This window comes from Tenebrio molitor, chromosome 8 (genome assembly GCF_963966145.1).
Source record: "Tenebrio molitor chromosome 8, icTenMoli1.1, whole genome shotgun sequence".
Lineage (NCBI taxonomy): Eukaryota > Metazoa > Arthropoda > Insecta > Coleoptera > Tenebrionidae > Tenebrio > Tenebrio molitor.
In genome coordinates, this window is record NC_091053.1 from 9,867,737 (window position 1) to 9,882,161 (window position 14,425).

At 33.3% G+C, this 14,425-nt stretch overlaps 2 long non-coding RNA genes across 3 annotated transcripts in view; one reads left to right on the forward strand and one right to left on the reverse strand.

Moving 5' to 3' along the window:
• The window catches only part of LOC138137248 (uncharacterized), a 240,020-nt gene that overhangs the window by 159,011 nt on the left and 66,584 nt on the right, over window positions 1-14,425 (reverse strand). The gene's annotated exons all lie outside the window — the stretch shown is intronic.
• LOC138136900 (uncharacterized) lies at window positions 6,571-8,532 on the forward strand. The gene is made up of 2 exons (XR_011161486.1): window positions 6,571-7,476; window positions 7,538-8,532. It is a non-coding gene; the product is annotated as an uncharacterized lncRNA (long non-coding RNA).

The window sequence follows — 14,425 nt, forward strand, 5'->3', positions numbered from 1 at the left end:
AGGGACCTGACCACTGTCATAAACTCATAAATCTAATCTCCAACATTTTCAGACAGTTCTATATACGAGGACAGTACCATTAGTTTTTGTCCTTTATTTAAACGGTGTTGACTGACAAATGAAAAACTGTAGAGTTTTTATTGTGCATTTCAACGTTTAATGACGAATATAATTCGGTTGCATTTTTTTAAGATTGTTTTACAATGACGTTTATTGGTTAAAAAATCGTATGATTACGAATAGCAAATAAACAAAAATAAATACGCTAAAAAGATGTTCACTCCAAAGTGAGTAGATTTATTATCGAAAAAAATTTCCAGTAATTAATCACAAGGGCTGATTCGATAAGAAAATCGCACGACACAAAGAACCTTGAAGTTACCATGACCAACTTCATTAAACTATGTTATGGCCATCCCAAATGTCGAAAAAAAGTAAACCAAATGACAAGTCAATGATGGACATAGACAACACAGTAAACCTATAGAACGCAAACTCCTATGCATTTTATCGTTTTTTTTGGAAACGCACCCACCACAAGCCGTCAGGGGACGCTGCCGTTTTATAAAAATTAAAATCGTGGAAACTTATGCCAAAATTTAAAAAATATATATATTTTAACATTTTAAGTCATAAATAATAAATCTACTGTTACGAGAATTTGCAGAGTGCAAAGGTATTTAAACCATGTGGAACTCGCCATAGATTTTCAAATCCAATTAAATATCCTGGGCATTTTATGGAATGGATTAAAAACACGGGTAACAAGCAGTTATCAACTTTGGAGCCTATGAAAGTGTAGGTATAACAGCTACACTGTGTGTGGAATTCATTTTACCAGCAAAGACTTCGGCACGAACGAATATGGCCGTAGATACCCTCGATACAACTTTCCTCCTTTTCCAGTCCAGACTTACTTCCAGTAATAGTAAAAAAATATTGATAATTATATTTTAACTGAAAACTATTTTTTATAGAATTTTCATCCGATCTACTGATCTACGATATTTCTACTGAAGACGCTATAAGTAAATTGTGTAAATCCTGTTTTATGTAGTAATGAAGATATAAATTCTTGTGAAAGTTTCAAAAAGAAAATAAGAAAAGCTGAGCATAATCAAAATTATAAAAAGCCAGAATGTTAATCCAAAATTCGGGCTGCAACTACGGGCTGCAGTGTACCGAAAACGTTACATGCAAAATTCGATGTCAAAATAAAGAGCAAAATTTTGAAGGTGAGGACGCCATAAATCTGTTTGTCGCAATTGAGGAAAAGAAACACCAAATCAAAATTTATAAAAATGCAATGGAAATGTATCGAAAAAAATTGAAAATAAAAACTTCAAAATAAATGTAATCTTTTAATTTCATAAATAAATTATTTTGAAAATTAAAATAAATAAAAAAAGCCAGGATATCCAGCTGGCTGTGTCTTATTTTGCACCTACCACAAGCCAGTAGATGGCGTCGGGGCACAAAAAACAATGGGAGTTTGCGTTCTATAGGTTTACTGTGTTGTCTATGATGATGGAGATGAAGTGGCGATATCTAGTGAAATTTAGAATAACCACACATTTAAAAAGTTAAATATCAGGTTATGTTATATGCTATTTCATTGTCAAAAACTGTCAGTTTATACGTTTTCGTCGTGTAATTTGATCATTTCGGAGTAAAACGATGCAAGCATTACAGAATTCGAGGTTCTAAGACGCTAACTTTCCTCTAAATGCGTTTTTACGCACGCAAGCGTGAAGGATCACAGCCATAGACTAATCACAGCAAACTAACGCCGAATCGGAATTTCGTCGTGGAACTTGAACATTCCGGAGTAAAACGATGCAAGAATTACAGAAATCGAGGTTTTAAGACGCTAACTTTCCTCTAAATAGGTTTTTACACAAGCAAGTATGAAAGATCACAGCAAAACCGCTCCGAATGGGAATTTCGTCGTGGAACTTGATTTACATTTCGGAGTAACACGATGCAAGAATTACAGAATTCGAGGTTCTAATTTTTCATGTTCCTGCCATTGTGTCATAAAAGTATAAACTGACAGTTCTTGACAATGAAATGGCATATAATATAACCTGATATTTAACTTTTTAAATGTGTGGTTATTCTAAATTTCACTAGATATCGCCAATTCATCTCCATCACATGACCAACTTCATTAAACTATGTTAACGAATTTCTTTTCTAGTACCACAAATTTCCCGAAGAACCTCAAACGATTTAGCTCTAACTCCACTGTCGCTGGGAAATTGAAATAAAGGTTTTTCAGAATTGCCACAAATAATGCATTTAATGAGCATTTTCAGAGTTTTTTGATTGACAAAATTTCAAATTTGACGGCAATTTTACATAGTTTAATGAAGTTGGTCATGAAGTTACCGTACAGTAGCTCCCTCTAATGAAATTTAAATGAAACATGGCTGCTGAACTCCGTATCAGGAAATAGAAATAGGAATAGCAATAAACTTTGTTAGAAAAGCAATAGCAAAATAGAGGAGGACTGGATGCGCACTTGGTTAGTGGAATGGCCATGCGCTTTTCAGTTTTCATAGAGTGAACAGCCCTGAGAATGAACACCGACCAGTAAATGAACGAAAGTCTGGTTTTTCGTTGAAAATAAGAAATCAATAGCTTTTAAATAGTTCGCGCATGCTTTTGGTAAAAGTTACGCTTGCGCGGTATTTTGTTCATTAATTAGATTATTTTTAACATCTAACTGTGCTTTGCAGAAAATCGTCAGAAGTGGCGTGAGTAAGCAAGCGAAAGGCTGGGAGCCATTTTGTTTAAGGCTCCAGTGGAGTAAAATAAAATTCCAGTTTCGAGGAATGTGGGTTGTATACTCTGTAAATTTTGACGGGTGTCAGTCAATTTGCCGGGGGTCCTTCGAGCAGAAGTTACGGTCATGACGACGGCCAACAAAGCCGTTCCCGTTATCCCATAAACCATTATTTCCGAATACTGACACTACAAATACGGTAAAAGAAATTTTGTATTCAGAAAAATCATCCATTCGAAATTCTGTGCAAAACAAAGCGACAGAAAAATTGGAGCACATTAACGGGTTGAATGTTAAAAGTTGTGCCATGTTTATTGATAAATATAAATCATTTTTAGCAAAGAGATGGATTAATAAATTCGGATGCAATTCTTGCAATAAAGTGACCATATTCCACACGTGAATTAACAATTGAAGAAGGTATCAAAAATAACATTACTGATTTATTTAACGATGGATCATGAAAACCATATAAAATTAAAAACATCGCATCCTTATTATAATTAGGTACAAGGACCACAAATATCACCAATCATGATATTTGTTACTTCGTTGTTTATATACTCCTACGAAAGAGAAAATCAATTCTGATTTAAAGTATTGCATAATTAAAAGGGACGATAGATTCTGGCATGAAATTGGAAAATTGGAAATGGAAAATCACTTAGAAACATTTTATTTTGGGACTTTCTTCCAGAATTAGTGGATCCTAGACATCAAAGAAGTCAGCCAAATACTAAACAAATAGTTATAATTTTGCATTGTTAATATTTTAAAATTAACTCAATTCGAATTTTTATTCATTTAGATAAGGCGTTAAAAATAATATTTTTTTATTTTTATTAAAATAATAAAAAGAAATTAACCTTCTTGTTTACCTGCAATATTTTTGGGAAACATTTGGAAGGGTCGTTTCACTTATTATACCTGCATCCTTCATATTGAAAAAAGACCACAAGTCTATATGATCTTCTCTTAAAACTAATTCTTTTCAGAGAATAAAATCCTTATCAGAAGTCTGAGAAAGGAAAACTTATATCAACTGATCTAAATATTTCTCTTTTCATTTTTAGCCAATCCTTAATTACTGAGGAATTTAAAGTGTTATATCATTTATTCAGATCATGGCGACTAGAAATCAACCATTAGCACACATCCCACGTTTTAAAACAGTGGAGATGATTGGAACTGCCAGAGAAAATGCCTCAGCTACAAGGGCTATCATCTCCACAATTGATCCAGCCATGTTAACGGTGGTTCCGACCCCCGCTAGGATGCCCCCTGTTCCTTTCCCTCTATTATCATCTCCGGTCAATCCCAACGACGATTTGTATCATTGGAAACTACTTCTTCTCTTAGCAAAGGAAGAGAGAGAAATGTCACCTGACTTAGCGTTGACCGCATGGGTAAACATCTTCATCTCATCTTTCCCTGACTCTCAAAGACGCATCGTTGATATGTTAACACGAATGGGATATGAAATCATTGAGAGAAATCTCATAGAATGGGCTAGGGATACCCCTCCTTTTGATGATATTGATTTCAATGATCTTGCCCGTTATGAAACACTCACTTCAGCCTTAACTATAGCATTGAATTGTATAATATAGGTCTTTATGAGTAGAAAGTTGACCTCAGCTAATTATACAGTTTGGATCACACGTAGAATGAACGGTTTCGCTGCTGCACTACGAGGAGATAGTAACAATGCAGCATACCAGAGCCTACCTCCAAGTATGCAATTTGCTTCTTCCAGTTATGATGCTCTACATGCTAAATTTGAATTAAGACGTCTTGTATTCTTCCAAGTTTACAATACTGCGAAGTCCCGTAGTTCTACTGACTGGGTCAGAGGTTGTCAGACAAGCCTTGTATTTTTAAGTGGGACCGAGATGACTCAATTCTTAACCATCTTGAACTACATAGTAATCCAGAACCCCATATTACTGACATGGAATGAACTGGCAAAGGAGACTCCTTATCTGATAGATGCCTATAATAAATGGTTACAATTACGAGATCTTGCCCCATTTGCAAAGTTAGCTTATCAAAACAGGAATACGGAAGAATTTAACAGGAGCAAGCTAGCTAGATTCGCAGAGGTAGCAACGGCCATAGCTAATCAATCTGGACAAACAAGTATGTCTAATTACAAGGGTGTAGGGAACTCCATGCAGCTCTCTGACCTTGTAAAACATGCAAAGATAATTGTTGAGTATTGGAATGTAGCCCAAACCCATTTGACCAATGCAATTGATCGTAATCTTCTTATTGATGCCGACAATGAAGAATTAAGAAGGAAAATTCATGTGGGGGCTGAAATGGTCCGCACTCTGACAAATGATCCAACTCAGAACATCCCTATCCAGGGAGCCAGTATTCTTGAATAAATAAGTATCACTTATTAACCTATTATTCATATTAATATTTAATAACAATAAAAAAAAAATAAAAAAAAACAAATTTGTATTGATGCATTGATGCTTGCTAGTATAGTTTTACATTGAGCGCTCCTTTTCCGTGCTACAAGTGGTTTTATCGTTGGATGTGGCGGTGAGTTTGGTGTCAAACTGTTCGTTGGATTACCGGTTTCCATACCATATATTTTTCTCAATTGTAAGATTGATATTTTTCCTAAATTTGGTCGTTAAACGATCATTGTATTTTATCGTTGTACAGAGCTGATAACTTTTTGCGCGATAAGGTTCGGTTTTTGGTGAGGCGAGTGACTGCGGTTATTGGCTCCGCGCGCTCGTCTCCGTTTAATTAGGGAGGCGAGTGACTTCGGCGATTACGTTTTATTTTATATTTTCAGGGCATTAAATTTTTGGCTAGATTATGGCCAACTCGCAGAGTAACTGTCCGGGCTGCAATGCCGCGGTTGATCGGGATGTTTCGCTTTCATATTCGTCTTCGGAAAAATCAGTCTGACACTGACGTTGTCATTTTTTTTTTCATTCTCTATATTGAAATCATTAATTCTAATCACGGTAGAGAATAATATAAGGTAAAACGACGAAGCGCTAAGCGGTGACTCTCGAGTGGTAGACCATCGTGTTAGAAAGAGACGGAAAACGTAGTGCTGCAGCGGCTCACTAATTTCTGCGTGTAAATTAATATAAAAACTAGTGATGGGCAATGGAAATATTTCCGATTGGAAATATTTCCGAAACGGAAATATTTCAGAAACGGAAACATTATAAATTTCCATAAGTTTCCCAGTTTGAAATTTTACCGCCAAATCTCAGAAACATAACCTCTAATGTAGACTGCTGACTCAAATTACTCAAGTAGGGTATATTGCAATGCAATTCGCAACGTTTTGTGTTCGTAACGACCAAATCATAATCTATTAAATTAATGTAAGGAAATTGAAATAGCACGCGTGTTTGTAACTGAATTTACCTGACCTGAATCTGAAACTCAAAGTTGTTACATATTCTCATTTTCGGTAAGTTCTATGATCTTTTTTAACAAAAACCCCTGAAAGTTTTGATATAGGACATGGTTAAACACAAAAGTGCAGTGTGGAGTCATTTTAAAAGGCTGCCAGGCAATAAGGTTTCATGCCTCTACTGCCATAAACAGTATTTCGGAAATGCAACTAGGATGATGTCGCATATTACAAATGAATGTAGACGCTGCCCTTCTGCAAGACTATTGGCTAGCACTTCCAAAACTGGAACCTGTAAAAGTAGCACATCTTCAACCTGGGGATCATTCTCTGATGATAACGTAAATGAGAAAAATATTCAATCCAAAGTTACTTCATTTATTGCTGCACTACCTTTTACAATTGTAGAAAATCAAAAATTTATAGATTTCATCAAATGCTTAAGGCCCTCTTATAATCTCCCCTGTAGAAAATCTATTGCAACATCAATTATGGACAAGATATATTCACAAATAAAAACATCTGTAACTCAGATGCTTGAACAAAGCACATCATTAAGTATGTTATGTGATGGATGGAGTGATATAAATAACACTCCAATACTGAATATAATATTTACTACCCCAGAGCCTGTTTTCTACAAAGCTGTACATACACAGCTGGAAAGACATACAGGGAAGTTTATCTTTGAGATATTAAATGAAGCAATAGAAGTAGTTGGTAGTGAAAAAGTCCATGCATTTGTAAGTGATAATGCTAGGAACATGAAAGCTGCTTGGAATTTGCTAAAAGAAAAGTACCAAACTCTTATAATTTACGGCTGTTTAGCCCATGGATTGAATCTTTTAGCTAAAGATATCGCTAGCCTTGAAGATTTTAGTAACATTATTGCACACACAAAAAAAATTGTGCAGACATTTCGCAATAAACATCTTCCCAGCCAACTATTCAAGAAAATTCAAACAGAAAGTGGAACTGGACAAGCTCTTCATGTACCTGTTGAAACTCGATGGGGAACATACACAAAATGTCTACAGTCAGTATTAAAGAATAAAGAAAATTTGCAAACTGCAGCTGTAAAGCAACAAATACAAAATCAGATTGAAATTAGTGTTAGAAATAAGATCCTGGATGAAGATACCTACTGGCCTGGAGTAGAAAGATGTTTAAAAATTTTAACTCCTATTTCAGAGGCAATCCATAAGTTAGAAGCAGATAAAAACACCATAGGCTGTGTTGTAGGTCTAATTAAATATATAGAAAACTCAATTTTGGAGCATTCATCTTTATTTAGGTTAGTTTGTGAGATGTGGTCATTATTTTGCAATGATTTTAACGTATATTTTTTTGTTTAGTGGTGACGTTGGGAGAAAAATTAAAGCTATGTTTCACCATCGAAAGGAATTTGTTTGTCATGATATACATTATGCTGCAAGTTTATTAGATGCCAGACAACAGGTAGCCTTATCTGAAGATGAAATTGAAAAGGCAGTAGATAAAATATTGGAAGTCGGTACTAACATGAGTTTAGAAAGAGAGCAACTACTTATTGATATTGGTGAATATCGTGCACGAGAAAAACTGTGGAAATCAAAAACAATTTGGGAAGCTGCAAGAAAAATGGAACCTGTAACATGGTGGAAAGGCCTTTGTAGCACCAGATCTTTGGCTGTAGTAGCTGAACGTATATTAAATTTTTCAGCTACATCAGCAGCAGCTGGGCGAAATTTTAAAACATTTTCTTTAATTAAAACAAAAAAACGAAATCGGCTAACCCTGGAACGGACAGAGAAAATGGTGTATATAAAATCAAACATTAAGTTTTTCAACATAGAAAGTGAAAGTACAGACAAAAATGATGACATTGAAGTTGAAAGTCTTCCAGGAGAGACGATGGAGATCGAAAGAAATGAGTATGAATATGAAAGTATCTCTTCCGAAAATGAAGATGTTAGTTCAAGTTCAGAGTTATGTGATGATGACACGATTACTATTGACAGTATTGACACTGATAATGCTCAAGAAATAGAGGAGACTGATAATGATATTTGCGGTACAAAAATTTATGCCAAAAATATTGAAGACACTTGTGATGAAATTGTAAATATAGAAAAAACTCCAAATGTTGCTTATTATGACGAAAATTTGCATGACACGGAGTTTATTTATGTATATGAAAATAAATAAGAAAATTATGAAAATGAAACTTATATACAGGACTGGAATAGTGATCTTTTTTTCTTTTTTTATGTTATTTGTTATAACTATTTTATATTCTTATGAATGCATTTATTTTCTGTTACTGTTATATTTTTTTTTCTTTAATAAATTTAAAAATTATGTAGTTAAACTTGAACATTAAATAAGTGAACTCCTTATGCACAACCAAAAACCCTACAATAGGTCAAAACTCTGTCGCTGATATTAAAAAATGGTTTATTAAATCTTAAAACATTGTCAACAAACATTCTTCATGGTTATTTGGTCTTTTTTTGAAGAGTAAAAGAACCCCAATATGATGGAGCACACATTTTCAAAATTACAATGTTTCTTAAATTTCCGGAAATATTTCGGAAATTTTTGCCGGAAATATTTCCAAATTATAAATTTCCGGAAATTTCCCATCACTAATAAAAACCCAAACAACTATCATTGAATAGGTTTGCTCGTAGTGCCATAATGGTAAACGACATTATAAACCAATAAGATGGCTTAAAAGAGTGATGTATCTAGACAATGAACCTTTTAACGTTTAACGTAAATACGGCAAATGTATTGCAAAAAACACTCTACTAACTAATGGTACCTCCCATATTAAATTATTCCTTGTTGTTGAATCTCCTATTTAAGTTTTCTTTTGCATCAGTTTTTCGCAGTAATGGTTAGGGAACAAAATCAAATGAAAATGAGATTGTAATAGTTATTTACACAATTAGTGGGATAAAGGCAATATTACAGGATTCGAGTGTGAAGATTGCAGATGACGAGGGCGTTAGCCCGAGTTCATCTGTAATCACACGAGTTTTCTGTTATATGCTTTAGCCCACGTGTTATGTACAAAATTTTATCTAAGACCGCCCCGAATTAAAAAACAAATGTAAATCTTATTTATTTCCGCCAGTTTCATTACACCACTCAGTGGAATAATAATTTACTTATCCCACTGAGTGGGGTAATGAAGCTCACTTATCCCACTGAGTGGAGTAATGAAATGCGTCCGGTAATGAAGTTCCTTATTCCACTCAAATGAGTGGGATAAGTGTCATTTATCCCACGGGATTAGATAAAAATATTTATTGCGCTTGATTCTTTCTTTTTTTTATGACAATTTTTTTGTGTTTTTGAAATCAGTTTTGTAATATTGTTTTATTCTCATCACTAAAAAATAATAAATTAATTTTGACATAATTTCTTGTTGATGCATTTGACAGGAAAATTCAAGTACAATATTTTTAGAGAAAATCTCGTCTATTGTTTGGTCAAATGCATCAACAGAGAGAACGTGTTTTTTAAATATGCACTCTATTTTTAAAAAAAGATTGAAAATTGTTAAAGGTGGGTGATTTAGACCACCTCGGGATTTTATGTTCGTAAGAGCGCTAAAATTTGTCTCTTCTTGTTGGCATGTTGAGTACAGATTCTTGCGACATGTTTCACAGTTACTGTTTTTATAAATTTTCTTACAAATGAATCCGGTCAGATAATAGATTATACAATGTACGGTTTCTTGATCGTAACTATAAAAACTCATATTATTATCAAACTCTGCATTTTCCCTATCTGTGTCAGTTTTTTCAATTAGCAAATTAATTTTTTCCCGAATTTTCTCTAATTGATTGCTTCCAGCTTCTTCATTAAAAATTGCTTTGAATTTTTCAAATGTCAGCTGACTTTTCTTCATATCGGGATCTAAAACTGAACAGTTGCCGAACTGTGGTGGCTTTAATATATTATAAGTTGCCAACATTCTGTACAACTGTAAAAAAGTTGTAAACGTTGGATGATCGTTGGCCCCTCCAGCTTGACGTATAGTGCCAAAAAATCTCTAAAATAAATGTTAAATCGGAGATACTTTTTGAAAAGTTAAAAAAATATACCCGTAATGGTTCTAAAAAAGAAATGCACATTCTTTGCGTGTTATACAATACCCATCAGTAAGAGAAATTTCTTTTAGTTATTTAAACAAAGAATAATATATTATTATACGAGTTTAACAAGACGTTGTACCGGGTGATTTTAAATGAATGTGACTTTTTTTCATAGGTTGGCGATATTATTGTTGGTAATTCTGCTTTTTAATGTGATAGTTGACATAAACATAGGCGTCCTCGCCTATTTGACACAATTTATTAATACATAAAATGTCAAAATGACGTACGTACGCCAATGTGTTGATTAAGGTATCAAGTTTGCCAAAATAATTTATGAAAAATGTTCCCAACTTCAGAAAAAAAGTCACAATCATTTAAAATCACCCGGTATTATCACATGAGCACGACGAGCGTAGCGAGAAGTGCTTTAACGGAACGAATGTGATAATACGTCTTATTAAACGAGTATAATATACTATTTTATCTACTTTGCTTTACTAATTCCCGAAATTTCAGCTATTCAAGTTTTCATATTAGACTAGGGACTTTCGGGTGGGTTGGTAACAGACATTTTTCAGAAAAATGTAAGGTTATTTTACTAAATTTACTTCGTAGTTTCACTGGTTACCTTGAAGCCTGACGTCAAACGGCTGATTTTGCCAATATAACAAAAGCTAAAAGTTACCAGTATAATAATGAGCCTATTTGTAACTCAAAGTAGATAAAGTAATTTTCTAACTAACATACTCGTACGTACATAACAACAAATACATTTAATTTTAAAACTACTGCAAAGTAAAAAATAAAAACGATAGTCACGCATGCGCAATACACATAATTCATTATACATTTTACCAACGTAACTACAAACAAATCATAAATATAAGCATTCCTTAAATCTAAAATAGAAGATTACCTCAAGTGGATCCTGATTAAACTTATTGCTTAATACGTAATGAAATCCACAACTTAATAAATATTGACTCAATTCAATAGTGGACAAAATTGTAACACGCAAACCTTCAGCGGTACTTTTAGTTAGAAACTGATCTTTTGTAATTTGTCCATCTACGACCATTTTTTCCCATTTGTTCAAGTAATTCAAATTTGAATTCAATATCTGCAAAAATTCTCATTTATTCAACGAAATGCTTCACTATACTTAGGTAACTATACCTCAAGATCCTTGCTATTAACTCTCATAGCTTCTGCAGGGTGGCGACGGTTTAAAGAATCGAATAAATCATTTATTTTTTTTGTAAATATATATATTATCCTTATAATATTTTAATCCATCCGCTACTGAATTACTAAATATTTATACAAACCTTCAGATTTTTTCCTGCAAACTTTACTGTAACCTTACCTGTGTAGCTAATTTGACTCGCATTTTATGTAAATTAGATGGTTTTATATGCATATCGGTTATTTTAAGGAAAATTCGTAAATTGTCAGGCAGCCTCATGTCCAAACCGTAAAGTCTTTCATAATGCATCCATTTTATGGTACCATCCGGTGTCTAAAAGAATGAATTCATCCATATAGGTTTTGTAATTGTAACATTTAATTTTGTCAAAAACTTACATGCAGTACTGGATTTTCTAATAACCTGTTGCGTAAACATTTAATGAGGTGCGGTGCATCAGAAAAGAAGAATAAAAAACGGTCTTTGTCAAAAGGATGCATTATTTTATTGACAGAGTTTTCAGTGTTGCCAGAAATACCAAATTCACCCCACATCTTTCTGTTTGTGGTCGCACCATCACAAACAATTCCGTCTACAATACCACCACACTCTTCAATTTTTTTATAATTTCTAGCATAAGTTGTGCTAAACATGTTCCCTTAGTGGCACCTCTTGCAGCATATACAGCTACAGGTTGACAAAAAGGTGATGATAAAGAAGCAAACATAAATACCAAAGCATGGTTGGCTCGCTTATCTGTGGTTTTGGCGGTTGCAACATTATTTTCGCCAAAATCTTGGATGCCGCTAAGTTTCATATTTTTAACGTTTAATGAAATGCTTTCTCTCACTTGCATTTCATCAAATATCAAAATTCCATGACGTTCGTATTTATTTCTTTCCATAAATCTTAATTTCAATAATTCGAAAAATTTATCATTCAAGCCGCATTTTAGATTTATTTTGGATAAATATTTTCTAACTGTTGACACTGCCGACAGAGGTAGAATGTCATTTATACGTAAAAAATTGTAGCTTGCAGGCCCTTTGATATGTACAAGTAAGCAAAGTAATAACCATTCCGACGAATATCGTCTAGAAGTTTTTCTTTTGCACTTACAAAAGAAATGCATTCTTCAATCAAAAGTCTCTGGGCAGGAGTCATGTTTACCAACCTATCTATTTTGGCTAGGATATCTCCCTTCTCGATATTCATCATTTTTTTTCGAACTTCTTTCAATTCCTGTATAATTTCTTTATTTTTTAATTTGAGACGTCTTGCTCTTTTTTGTACAATACGTGAATTCTTTAAAGCCAGCTGAGTTCTTGTCGATCGGTTTAGTCGTTTTTTTTCATTAATTTTAAAATTTGAAACTGCTTTTCGTCCTCTTTGACATAAGGAACAAATACTTTGCATCCCAACCGTATTTGTAGGAAGAAAAAATGGACAAGAAACATGTGGCAGTGACTTCAAATCTGGATTTATGACATACCGCGGATTTTTGAAATTAGCTGGCACGTTCTTTAAATGCATTCCTTCACAGCTTATCAACGTATCAATTTTTTTTTTTTTTTTAATATTCTAAATCAGCTAATGTACTTAAAAGTTCTTCGTGGATACCACAAACTATCCCGCAGCCACCCGGCGGCACGGCAATTTTGCCGGAGTACATACACTATTACGGATATTACTATCAAGTAATAGTGCAGTGCTTATCAACATAATTACCGGCGTCTCGCCTCCGCATTTTGACTTTGTTGTGTATTATGTTCTGTGTCAATGTTAAGGAATTTCCTCACGATATGACATGAGTACAATAATATACCTTTTTGAATTTTAACTACCAATTTGTTCTCTAAATCCAGAATTTTTAAATTTTTAAAAAGAGATTGCGGTACTATTCCCGTTGCTGAAATTATAAGTGGTAAAATAGAATTTTTTTCTAAACTCCAAAGATTTCTCATAGCAACGGAGAGCTCTAAATATTTATTAATTTTTGTGTTATATGTCTGTGTTATATTATGGGAATTTGGAACAGCTATATCTAAAAGATATGCTTGCTTTTGTTGTTTATTTATGTTATGCTGAATGTGAATGTCAGTTAAAACTGTGCGATCAAAATATAATTTGTAATTGTCATTTTCCAAACAACTTTCTGGTTTATAAATGTAATGTGGTTGTGTATCCTTTAATAAATTGAATTTAACAGCTAAATTCATGTGTATAATTTTAGCGAATATATCATGACGTTTCTTATATCCGCTTTAAACATAAAACATCTTACATTGCCTTTATCAGTAACCAGAACTTTCTTTCTCAGGATAGTATTAATTAAAGAATTTGAATTATCGATACTCAATACCATCTCTGAGATACAAATTAATTCTTGATTATTTTCAACAACATAGTGACTAGCCCATGCTCGCGAAGGAAGTGCTAAGATATTAATATTATTTGAGAGTTGTGAAAATAATGATTCTTTGGAAAAACCTGCAAAAGGTTCTTCAACGATTAATTCTAAAATGTGAGAATTTATTTACATCAAATTAATGTTTTGTATACTTATTTATACCTAGATTCAAATTACTACATTCTGGTTCTGGTCCCAATTACTTTTTTTTTTCTTTGAAAAACATCAGTTTGTTTGATGATAGGTTTTCTTTTTGTAATAGATTTGGTTAGGTAATCTGGGACAATTTAATCGATACTACAAAAATGCAAATGTTAAAAAAATGCAACACTACGATCTAAGATTGAGATAAAATTATTTTTTAAAAGCACTTACTGAATAAGTTTCCGTTTTCACTTCCCGTATTATGAATTCAATTTGGAAATGTTTCTGGCAAATAAAATCATTTTCGGTCAAGTTCTTGTCTTTACGAGGGATTATTTTCTTCCATTCATTTACTTTTTCTTTTGGAACGCGGAAAACAGAAACTTTAAATTTTTCACTGCAATAACCACTT